This window comes from Bufo gargarizans, chromosome 2 (genome assembly GCF_014858855.1).
Source record: "Bufo gargarizans isolate SCDJY-AF-19 chromosome 2, ASM1485885v1, whole genome shotgun sequence".
In the NCBI taxonomy this organism is placed as follows: Eukaryota; Metazoa; Chordata; class Amphibia; order Anura; family Bufonidae; genus Bufo; species Bufo gargarizans.
In genome coordinates, this window is record NC_058081.1 from 323021352 (window position 1) to 323032155 (window position 10804).

General features: G+C 50.3%; 1 protein-coding gene across 6 annotated transcripts in view; it reads right to left on the reverse strand.

The window, feature by feature from the left end:
• NR2C1 (nuclear receptor subfamily 2 group C member 1) overlaps nt 1-7938 on the reverse strand; it is a 69460-nt gene extending 61522 nt beyond the window's left edge. Inside the window, exons 1-2 of one of the 6 annotated variants that reach the window (XM_044280523.1) lie at nt 7057-7937; nt 3345-3440 (exon numbers count right to left, since the gene is read on the reverse strand). The gene's annotated coding sequence lies outside the window, so the exon portion shown is untranslated. Of the gene's footprint in view, nt 1-3344; nt 3441-6552; nt 6998-7056 lie in introns of those variants that run through there. The other 5 variants (XM_044280525.1, XM_044280526.1, XM_044280520.1 and 2 more) reach the window with 5 other exon arrangements.
• Nucleotides 7939-10804: the final 2866 nt, after the last annotated feature.

Genomic DNA, 10804 nt, shown 5'->3' on the forward strand with positions numbered 1-10804 from the left:
GTGCCTGCAGACAAGAATAGATCCTGTTCTATTTTTTTGTGGGGCCGTGGACCGGAAATGCAAATGCTGACAGCACACTGTGTGCTGCCCGTATCTTTTGCGGCCCCATTGAGAATTAATGGGTTCGTACCCATTACGCAAAATTGCGGAACAGATGCGGACCCATTTTGCGGACGTGTGAATGGACCCATTTATATCTCTGCTAATCGCTAACAAGTGTTCGTAGGATGACTCTGTATGGGGACGAGCGATGGCATTAGCAATAGCTCCTCCCCATACTGTGGAGAAGATTACTGTAAATGCAAAGGTCTCTTCCACTGACCAGCAGGAGATTGTTGGGAAGGAAACCTTCCCTCCCAACAGTTGCCTGATAAAACTACCAGCATAAGAGCTCATGCACATGACTGCTGGTCGGCCGCTCCGTGCATTGCAGACCGCAATTTGCGGTCAACAATGCACGGTCAACATACGTGCGGATTCCGCAGACGGATCCAGACCCATTCAACTTGAACAGATCCGTCCGCACTGCAAAAAAATAGAACATGTAATTTTTAGCGGTGAAAAGGCATGGACAGAATTCCCACAGAAGCACTCCATAGTGCTTCCGTGCCTCCATTCCACACCGGACCTTCTGGATTGCGGATCCATTCAAGTAAATGGGTGCAAACATGGCCGGGGCCCGTACATTAAGGACCCGCTGTTTGCGGGCTGCAATACGGGCCTTGCCAGCACAGAGTTGTGGGCATGAGCCCTAAAGACCCCTTAAGAAACATGCTGGATCCCCTTAGGCCACCAGCACAGGAGTGCAGGTGAACACACATAACATTCGTGCAGTTTCATGGGCGTTTCTGCAATTTATAATTGCAGATTTTGGAGTGAATTAGATGTGGTTTTGCCGCAGATCTCAAACTTCCATTACAAAAGGTGAAATCTGCAGCTAAAACTGCAAACATAATTGACATGCTATAAATTTGGAAATCTGCACAGCAGGTCAATTTCCGCATGGAAAATATTCCTAAAGTGTACATGAGATTTGGGTAATCATACACTTTGCTGGTACTGTAATATGCTGCGGTTTTTTTCTGCAATGTGTGCAGGTGGCCTTATAGTCAATGGCACCTAGTGGTGTGCTCCAGCCCTTTCCGGCCATGTCCCCCACTTCCCCAGTCCCATAAGCCCCTCCATTGCCAACTGCCATGTCTCCCACTCCCCCAGTGCAATTAGATCAGCCCCTCCATGCCATGTCTCCCACCTCCCCCCCCAGTGGCATCAGCCCCTCCATGCCATGTCTCCCACCCCCCCCCCCAGTGCCATCAGCCCCTCCATGCCATGTCTCCCACCTCCCCCCCCAGTGCCATCAGCCCCTCCATGCCATGTCTCCCACCTCCCCCCCCAGTGCCATCAGCCCCTCCATGCCATGTCTCCCACCCCCCCCCCCAGTGCCATCAGCCCCTCCATGCCATGTCTCCCACCCCCCCCCCAGTGCCATCAGCCCCTCCATGCCATGTCTCCCACCCCCCCCCCAGTGCCATCAGCCCCTCCATGCCATGTCTCCCACCCCCCCCCCAGTGCCATCAGCCCCTCCATGCCATGTCTCCCACCTCCCCCCCCCAGTGCCATCAGCCCCTCCATGCCATGTCTCCCACCTCCCCCCCCCCAGTGCCATCAGCCCCTCCATGCCATGTCTCCCACCTCCCCCCCCCCAGTGCCATCAGCCCCTCCATGCCATGTCTCCCACCTCCCCCCCCCCAGTGCCATCAGCCCCTCCATGCCATGTCTCCCACCTCCCCCCCCCCAGTGCCATCAGCCCCTCCATGCCATGTCTCCCACCTCTCCCCCCCCAGTGCCATCAGCCCCTCCATGCCATGTCTCCCACCTCCCCCCCCAGTGCCATCAGCCCCTCCATGCCATGTCTCCCACCTCCCCCCCAGTGCCATCAGCCCCTCCATGCCATGTCTCCCACCTCCCCCCCAGTGCCATCAGCCCCTCCATGCCATGTCTCCCACCTCCCCCCCCCAGTGCCATCAGCCCCTCCATGCCATGTCTCCCACCTCCCCCCCAGTGCCATCAGCCCCTCCATGCCATGTCTCCCCCCCCAAGTGCCATCAGCCCCTCCATGCCATGTCTCCCCCCCCCCCAAGTGCCATCAGCCCCTCCATGCCATGTCTCCCCCCCCCCAAGTGCCATCAGCCCCTCCATGCCATGTCTCCCCCCCCCAAGTGCCATCAGCCCCTCCATGCCATGTCTCCCCCCCCCCAAGTGCCATCAGCCCCTCCATGCCATGTCTCCCCCCCCAAGTGCCATCAGCCCCTCCATGCCATGTCTCCCCCCCCCCAAGTGCCATCAGCCCCTCCATGCCATGTCTCCCCCCCCCCAAGTGCCATTAGCCCCTCCATGCCATGTCTCCCCCCCCCCAAGTGCCATTAGCCCCTCCATGCCATGTCCCCCCCCCCCCAAGTGCCATCAGCCCCTCCATGCCATGTCTCCCCCCCCCCAAGTGCCATCAGCCCCTCCATGCCATGTCTCCCCCCCCCAAGTGCCATCAGCCCCTCCATGCCATGTCTCCCCCCCCCCAAGTGCCATCAGCCCCTCCATGCCATGTCTCCCACCCCCCCAGTGCCATTAGATCAGCCCCTCCATGCTATGTCTCTCACCCCCCCAGTGCCATTAGATCAGCCCATCCATGCCATGTCTCTCACCCCCCCAGTGCCATTAGATCAGCCCATCCATGCCATGTCTCCCACCCCCCCAGTGCCATTAGATCAGCGCCTCCATGGCATGTTTTCCAACCCCCCCAGTGCCATTAGATCAGCCCCTCCATGCCATGTCCCCCACTCCCCCAGTGCCATCTGCCCCTTCATGCCATCCATTGCCATGTCCCCCTCCCCCAGTGCCTCCATGCCATCTAGTGTCATGTCCCAGCATGCACTGGGAGGGACCTGACATCACACACAGCGTCTACCAGCGCGCTGATAATGTGCGCACGCAAGGCACTAGTCAGTGCAGCGCGGTGCGGACTAGAGGCCACAGAGCAGTGAGTGAGAGGCTTTAATTCACCGCCGCTCCATGGTCACGTGATTTAAACGAATCCTCGATACAGGTAAACTGCATCGAGGATTTTTTTGCATCGATTACATCAAGTAATTTCTGCGGCCCTATTGAATAATGAACTCTGGCAGATGATTTAAAGGCTGGTATTAGACAAGCAGATGAGGCTGACGATTGTCGGGAAGGAAGCAATTCTTCTCGACATCCACCAGCTTGTCCGTGGAGGAGATCGGTGCTACATGTAGCAATCTCCTCCACAGTATTGGAAGTAGAGATTATTATGCCATCGCTCGTACCCATGCTTTATAGTGGTTTGTCGGGAGCAGAGTGCAATTACACAGTGAGAGGTTAAGTCCTTATGCACACGACCGAGGTTTGGGTCCGCATCCGAGCTGCAAAAAATTAAAATATAAATAAATAAATAAAATAAAATAAATAATATAGAACATGTCCTATTATTGTCCATAGCACAGACAAGAACAGGACTGCTTTAAAAACGGACGTTCTGCAAAATACAGAACGCATGCGGCCAGACCGCAAAACAGACACGGTCATGTGCATCAGGCCTTAAAATAGACCTGTCACCGGACTTTACATGTCTGTATTAGTAACTACTCTTTAAAAATGTATAAATTATAAATCTTTTCACATAAAACTATGTATGAAGCCTCAGTCACACGTCAGTGTTCCACAGACAGCCCACGTCCCCATTCATTTTAATGTGTGTATTCACACATCAGTGTTTTAGCCTGGTCTGTGGGTCTGTTTTTTAGAACGCCCTATGCTCTATTTTGATCCATCACGCCCATTGCAGTCTATGGGTCCGTGAAACCACAGATGTCATCCATGTTGCATCCGTGTTTCAAGGATCATTAAGGAGAGATTCTCTGAAAATTATTTTTCAGCTGTTCAGTGTCAGTGAAACACGGATGCAACACAGACATCAAAAAACGGACACATGGACCCAACACAGATCCTTCACTGATGCATCACTGACCACCTGCTCACGGATTTGAGCACGACACAGACATGAGGGTTTAGTGTGCTCAGCATTTCCTGCTCTATAACATGCTGCCTGCCAACTCCAATGTATTTTGTGGTGCCAAGTCGTCTTTAAAAAAAATAAAGGTATATATTTATGATGACAAGCCTTTTAAAGGGGTTCTCCGCTTTTGTTATATTTACTATCCTCAGAATAGGTAATGATTAGGAGATCAGCTGTTTGTAGAGCACACTGCTCTTTTAGTCTCCAGTCACACATCCGCAATTCCATTCCGCATTTTGCGGAACGGAATTGAGGACCCATACATTTCCTATTCTTGTCGTCTGCAATAGCGGACAAGAATAGGCATATTCTCTTAGTGCCGGCAATGTGCAGTCCGCAAAATGTGGAACGCACATTGCCTCTGTCTGTGTTTTGCGGATCCGCAAAACACACACGGATGTGTGAATGGACCCTTACTCCTCACTGTTTACTGTAGACGTTGCTGCAGCGAGCAGTGAACAGGAGGGAGCCTTCCCATAGAAGTGAATAGGACGGTTAGGAGTTGCAATTCCACCTACTCGCCGCTGCAATGCCGACGACAAGCAGGTAAACAGAGAAGAGAAAGCAGTGCTGGTACATCCAGAGTATGGGGGCAGCTATATAGCAAAAGCAAAGAACCCCTATATGGAGAGTTTAAAAAGCAATCAAACTAATGAAATGGTCGAATGACAAACTACAAAATGCAATCTGCAGTAGCTGAACAGATTAATATATTGTTTATGGGAAAAGATTCAGTAAAACCTGTAATTTATACAGTCACGTCTTTGTCCACCTCCAGCTATTGGTACAGAGGTGTTATCAATGACTGACAGCCATGTATGCACACTTAATGCCCCTTTACACAGGCCAAGCATCAGCCACGTAATCGCTAACAAGTGTAGAACGCTCGTTAGCAATTATCTGCCAGTGTAAGGCCCCTTGCAGACGAGCGTGTCAGGATTAGGTCCGGATGCGTCCCGGGTGCATTGCGGCAAACCCGTGTGAGTAGGTACCCAATTTCTGTCAGTTTTGACTGCGATTGCGTTCCGTTCCGTTTTATCGCGCGGGTGCAATGAGTTTCGCACGCGCGTGATAAAAAACTGAATGTGGTACCCAGACCCAAACTTCTTCACTGAAGTTCAGGTTTGGGTTCAGTGTTGTGTAGATGTAATTATTTTCCCTGATAACATGGTTATCAGGGAAAATAAGAGCATTCTTTAAATACAGAGCTTAGTGCAAGGTCAATTGAGGGTTAAAAAATAAAAAAAATTATTAACTCACCTCCTCCAATTGATCGCGTAGCTACCGGTCTCCTGTTCTTTCTTCCGGACCTGTGGTGATGTCACATCACATGGTCCAATCACATATTCCATCACCACAATGATGGACCATGTGATGTGACGTCACCACAGGTCTTTTAGCCGGCAGCTCATGATTAAAGAAGTAAGAAGAGATCGGCAACTGCACGATCAAGAGGAGGAGGCGAGTTAATTTTTTTAATCCCTCAATTGACCACCTACTAAGCATTCTGTATTCAGAATGCTATTATTTTCCCTCATAACCATGTTATAAGGGAAAATAATACACTGAATAGACTTCCATCCTAGCAACCATGTGTGAAAAATGCACCGCATCCACACTTGCTTGCGCATGCTCGCATGAAAATCACTGCTCATGTGCACAGCCCCATAGAAATGAATGGGTCCGGATTCAGTGCAGGTGCAATGCGTTCACCTCACGCATTGCACCCGCGCGGAAAACTCGCCCGTGTGAAAGGGACCTAAAGGTGCTGCCGATTACCCGATGAATGAGCAAAATGCTTATTCATCGGGCAATATGATCATTTGTGCAGTCACCAAAATGATGATGCAGGCAGCAGATTATACTGTCTAAAGAGGCTGCCGGCAAACAATGATTCTGTATGGAGATGAGCGATGGTATTAGAGATTCCTCCTCCACACCCTATAGAGATCGCTGCATGTAAATAAATTACTGTCTAATTCACTGGGCTATTCTCACAAGTGTTTTGGCTTTCCGTTTGTGAGATCCATTCAGGGCTCTCACAAGCGGTCTAAAACGGATCAGTTTTGCCCTAATGCGTTCTGAATGGAAAAGGATCCGCTCAGAATGCATCAGTTTGCCTCCGTTCCGCTCTGTAGGCGGACACCAAAACGCCGCTTGCAGCGTTTTGCTGTCCGCCTGACAAAGCGGAGTCAAACGGGTCCGTCCTGGCACACAATGTAAGTCAATGGGGACGGATCCGTGTTCTCTCCACACAATAGAAAACTGATCTGTCCCCCATTAACTTTCAATGGTGTTCAAGACGGATCCATCATGGCTATAGAAGACATAATACAACCGGATCCGTTAATGACGGATGCATGCGGTCGTATCATTGTAACGGAAGCGTTTTTGCAGATCCATGATGGATGCATAAGCCAGTTCTACTTTACACCAGCTTTGATAAATCTGCAGTTTACATCTCCAAGAAGACAGACCAGGCCACACAGATGTTGAGCTCCTTAGGCCTTGGAAAGGAGGGCACCGCTGTGGGCTTGCAGTAGGCAGCACCCTTTTGCATGTTGCACTGGGGTGACAAAGGCTGATCATGGGCTTTCAGGAAGAAGTGATACAACTACCCCCGAGGCTGCCATCATTCCTAAGCCATTTCCCAGTTTACAGCCAGAGACAATGCGCTGCCACAGCATATGGCTGCAGCAGGAAGCTGGAGTGCCGCCATGGGTGCGGGCGCAGTGACAGGTCGCACACAGCCGGGGCTCGTCAGTAAAGTGCGCGCACAGAGGGAGGAGAGGGAGCACGCAGCGTCTCCGGGAAGCTGTTCCTGTCGGGTGGAGGTCAGAGGTCACAGGGAGGGGGCGAAGCGGACGTATTCATGTGCAGGAGCGGAACAGTCCTCCAGCGCTCCCGCTGCTCATATTACACAGCCCCGGGTCCCTTCCTTCCAGTACTCGCGCTCGTCTTACCTGCGACCGGGAAAACACCGCGGACCACTGCTGCCAGGCGACGAAAACTCCGTTATGGGCTGCACTCGGTTCCCGGCGGGTCAGAGTTCGTGACCCTCCCTCAGCTCCACCGAGAGCACAGCTCCTCCTTGTGACCGAAGCGTAGCTGGAGCCGTGATGACGTCAGCGGCGTTTCGTACGGAATGACGCACGCAGGGACTGAGTGAGGAGAGGCCGCGACGGCGGTGAGCGCGGGAAGGACGGGGAAAGTTATCCGTCACGTTCCGTTACATGACAGGGGGTTTAGGGTCTGGGATTATGCACTGTGCATGTCACCGGAGTATGGGCAGTGCTAGCAAGATACGTCTAGATGTGTGGAGACTGATGGCAGCCATTCACATCCGGTCCCTCAGAGAAATGAAGAATAACCCATCTGTGAGCATCACTTTTAGGCCTCATGCACACGACAGTGAATAATAGCCATCACACAGCCATTTTTAGCACCAAGGAAAGTCTGTGGGGCTATTCACATGGCCGTTCTTTTAAATGCCAGTGAATAGCTTCCTATTTTGGGCCGTTTTCGCTGTCAGACGGACCTATTGAAATCAATAGGACCGTTTTTAACCCCTTAAGGATGTAGGAAGTACCGGTACGCCCCGTTTCCCGAGTCCGGTAAGATTGCGGCGCAGCGGGAGTTAATTGACAGGATGCCCGCTGAAAGCATTCAGTGGGCATCCTTTCACAATGCCGGGGGATGGGGTCATGCGGTTTGCAGTGGCGATCGGGCGGTGCCATCGGGTCCCCAATGCGGCTGTAGGTGGGACCCGATGGGCATGGAAGGCAGCGTGATGTCTAAGGAAGGCATCGCGCTGCCTTCCGGTGAAGAGCCTGTGAGATCCAGCCCCCTGGATCTCACAGGCCCCGGAAGCTGTATGAGTAATACACAGTATTCATAAAGCCAATGCATACAGAAGTATTAGAATGCATTGTAAAGGATTAGACCCCCAAAAGTTCAAGTCCCAAACTGGGACAAAAAGTAAAGTGTTGAAAAAAGAAAGTCCGCCCCCCCCCCCCCCCCAAAAAAAATTAAGAGTTTCAAGTAAAAATAAACAAAAACGTAATTTTCCCCAAATAAAGTAAAAAAAAATAGGTAGAAAAAAAAGTATACATATTAGGTATCGCCGTATCCGTATCAACCGGCTCTATAAACATATCACATGACCTAACCCCTCAGATAAACACCCAAAAAATAAATAAAAACTGTGCTTAATAAAACATTTTTTTGGTCACCTTACATCACAAAACGTACAACAGTAAGCGATCAAAAAGGCGTATGCCCACCAAAATAGTACCAATCTAACCGTCACCTCATCCCGCAAAGAATGAGCTCCTACCTGAGACAATCGCCAAAAAAATATAAAAAAAACTATGGCTCAGACTATGGAGACACTAAAACATAATTTTTTTTGTTTTAAAAAAGCTGTTATTGTGTAAAACTTACATTAAAAAAAGGTATACAAATTAGGTATCGCCGCGTCCGTATCGACTGGCTCTATAAAAATATCACATGACCTAACCCCTCAGTTGAACACCGTAAAAAAATAAAAAAAACTGTGCTAAATAAACCATTTTTTGTCACCTTACATCACAAAACGTGTAATAGCAAGTAGGGGTGCACCGAAATTTCGGCGGCCGAAAATATCGGCCGAGAATGCACCTAATCTGTTTCTGCCGATATTTTTACATATCGGCCGGAAATAGCGGGGAGGAGCTGGGGGCTGGTGCGTTCACTGTGCTCCGGCCCCCAGCTCCAGTAGTTATAAAATGTTGTACAATTAATAAGCATTCTATTAATTTGGCCCCCCTCTGCAGTATTACATTCAATACAGCCACATCCTACTCACAGGGCTGTGCTGGCCGGCCGGGCAGACGAGCGGCAGCATCACGACTGACGTCACATGCCTGCGCCGCCTCCTTCATTCAGAAAGTAGGCCGGGCACATGACGTCAGTTGTGGCGCTGCCACTCCTCTGCCCGGCCGGCCAGCATTAAGATGACAGCCCTGTGAGTAGGAAGTGGCTGTATTGAATGTAATACTGCAGAGGGGGGCCAAATGAATAGATTTCTTATTAATTGTACAACATTTTATAACTACTGGAGCTGGGGGCCGGAGAACAGTAAACGCACCGGCCCCCAGCTCCTCCTCCCAGTTCCTCCCCGCTATTTTCTATTAATTGTACAATGGGGGCTGTGGATGGCACTGTTATGGGGTGGGGGTCTGTGGATGGCACTGTTATGGGGTGGGTGGGGGTCTGTGGATGGCACTGTTATGGGGTGGGTGGGGGTCTGTGGATGGCACTGTTATGAGGTGGGGGGGTCTGTGGATGGCACTGTTATGAGGTGGGGGGGGGTCTGTGGATGGCACTGTTATGGGGTGGGTGGGGGTCTGTGGATGGCACTGTTATGGGGTGGGTGGGGGTCTGTGGATGGCACTGTTATGAGGTGGGGGGGGTCTGTGGATGGCACTGTTATGAGGTGGGGGGGTCTGTGGATGGCACTGTTATGAGGTGGGGGGGGTCTGTGGATGGCACTGTTATGAGGTGGGGGGGTCTGTGGATGGCACTGTTATGGGGTGGGTGGGGGTCTGTGGATGGCACTGTTATGGGGTGGGTGGGGGTCTGTGGATGGCACTGTTATGGGGTGGGTGGGGGTCTGTGGATGGCACTGTTATGAGGTGGGGGGGTCTGTGGATGGCACTGTTATGGGGTGGGGGGTCTTTTAAAAGTATTTGGGCAAAAAGGCAGTTTCGGTTTCGGTCAAGGGGTATCCTGAATTTTCGGTTTCGGTTTCGGACCAGAATTTTCATTTCGGTGCACCCCTAATAGCAAGTAATCAAAAAGTCATATGCACCCCAAAATAGTGCCAATAAAACAGTCATCTCATCCCGCAAAAATCATACCCTACCCAAGGTAATCGCCCAAAAACTGAAAAAATTATGGCTCTCAGACTATGGAAACACTAAAACCAGATATTTTTTTTGTTTAAAAAAAGAAATCGTTGTGTAAAACTTACATAAATGAAAAAAATGTATACATATTAGGTATTGCCGCATCCGTGACAACCTGGTCTATAAAAATATCACATGATCTAACCTGTCAGATGAATGTTGTAAATAGCAAAAAATAAAAACTGCCAAAACAGCTATTTCTTGTTACCTTGCCTCACAAAAAGTGTAATATAGAGCAACCAAAAATCATATGTACCCTAAACTAGTACCAACAAAACTCCCACCCTATCCCGTAGTTTCTAAAATGGGGTCACTTTTTTGTGAGTTTCTACTCTAGGGGGGCTTCAAATGGGACATGGTGTCAAAAAAACAGATCCAGCAGGTTGTTCGGGCTGGTATGCCTGTGGGATCCGTCGCTGTCTGCATTTCGTTTAACCCCAATCACTATAATGGGGATCGTTATGACTCAAATTGGCTGGAAAAATACAGTTTTTGTCCGGCCGATTCCCTCTCTATGTCGGACCAGCCCGCCGGAAGGCTATACTGGTACTGTGAAACAACCCTAATGGGAGGCATTACTAGTCCTGATGGATACTGTTAGCTTATTGGTTTGTGATACCAGGCTTTAACTGCCTATATATTGCCCATTACTAGGGATGAGCGAACTTCTGTTTTCAAGTTCGGCGTACAAGGTTCGAGTTACCTACCAAATTATGTACGCCAAACTTGAAAACAGAAGTTCGCTCAACACTACCCAGTACAC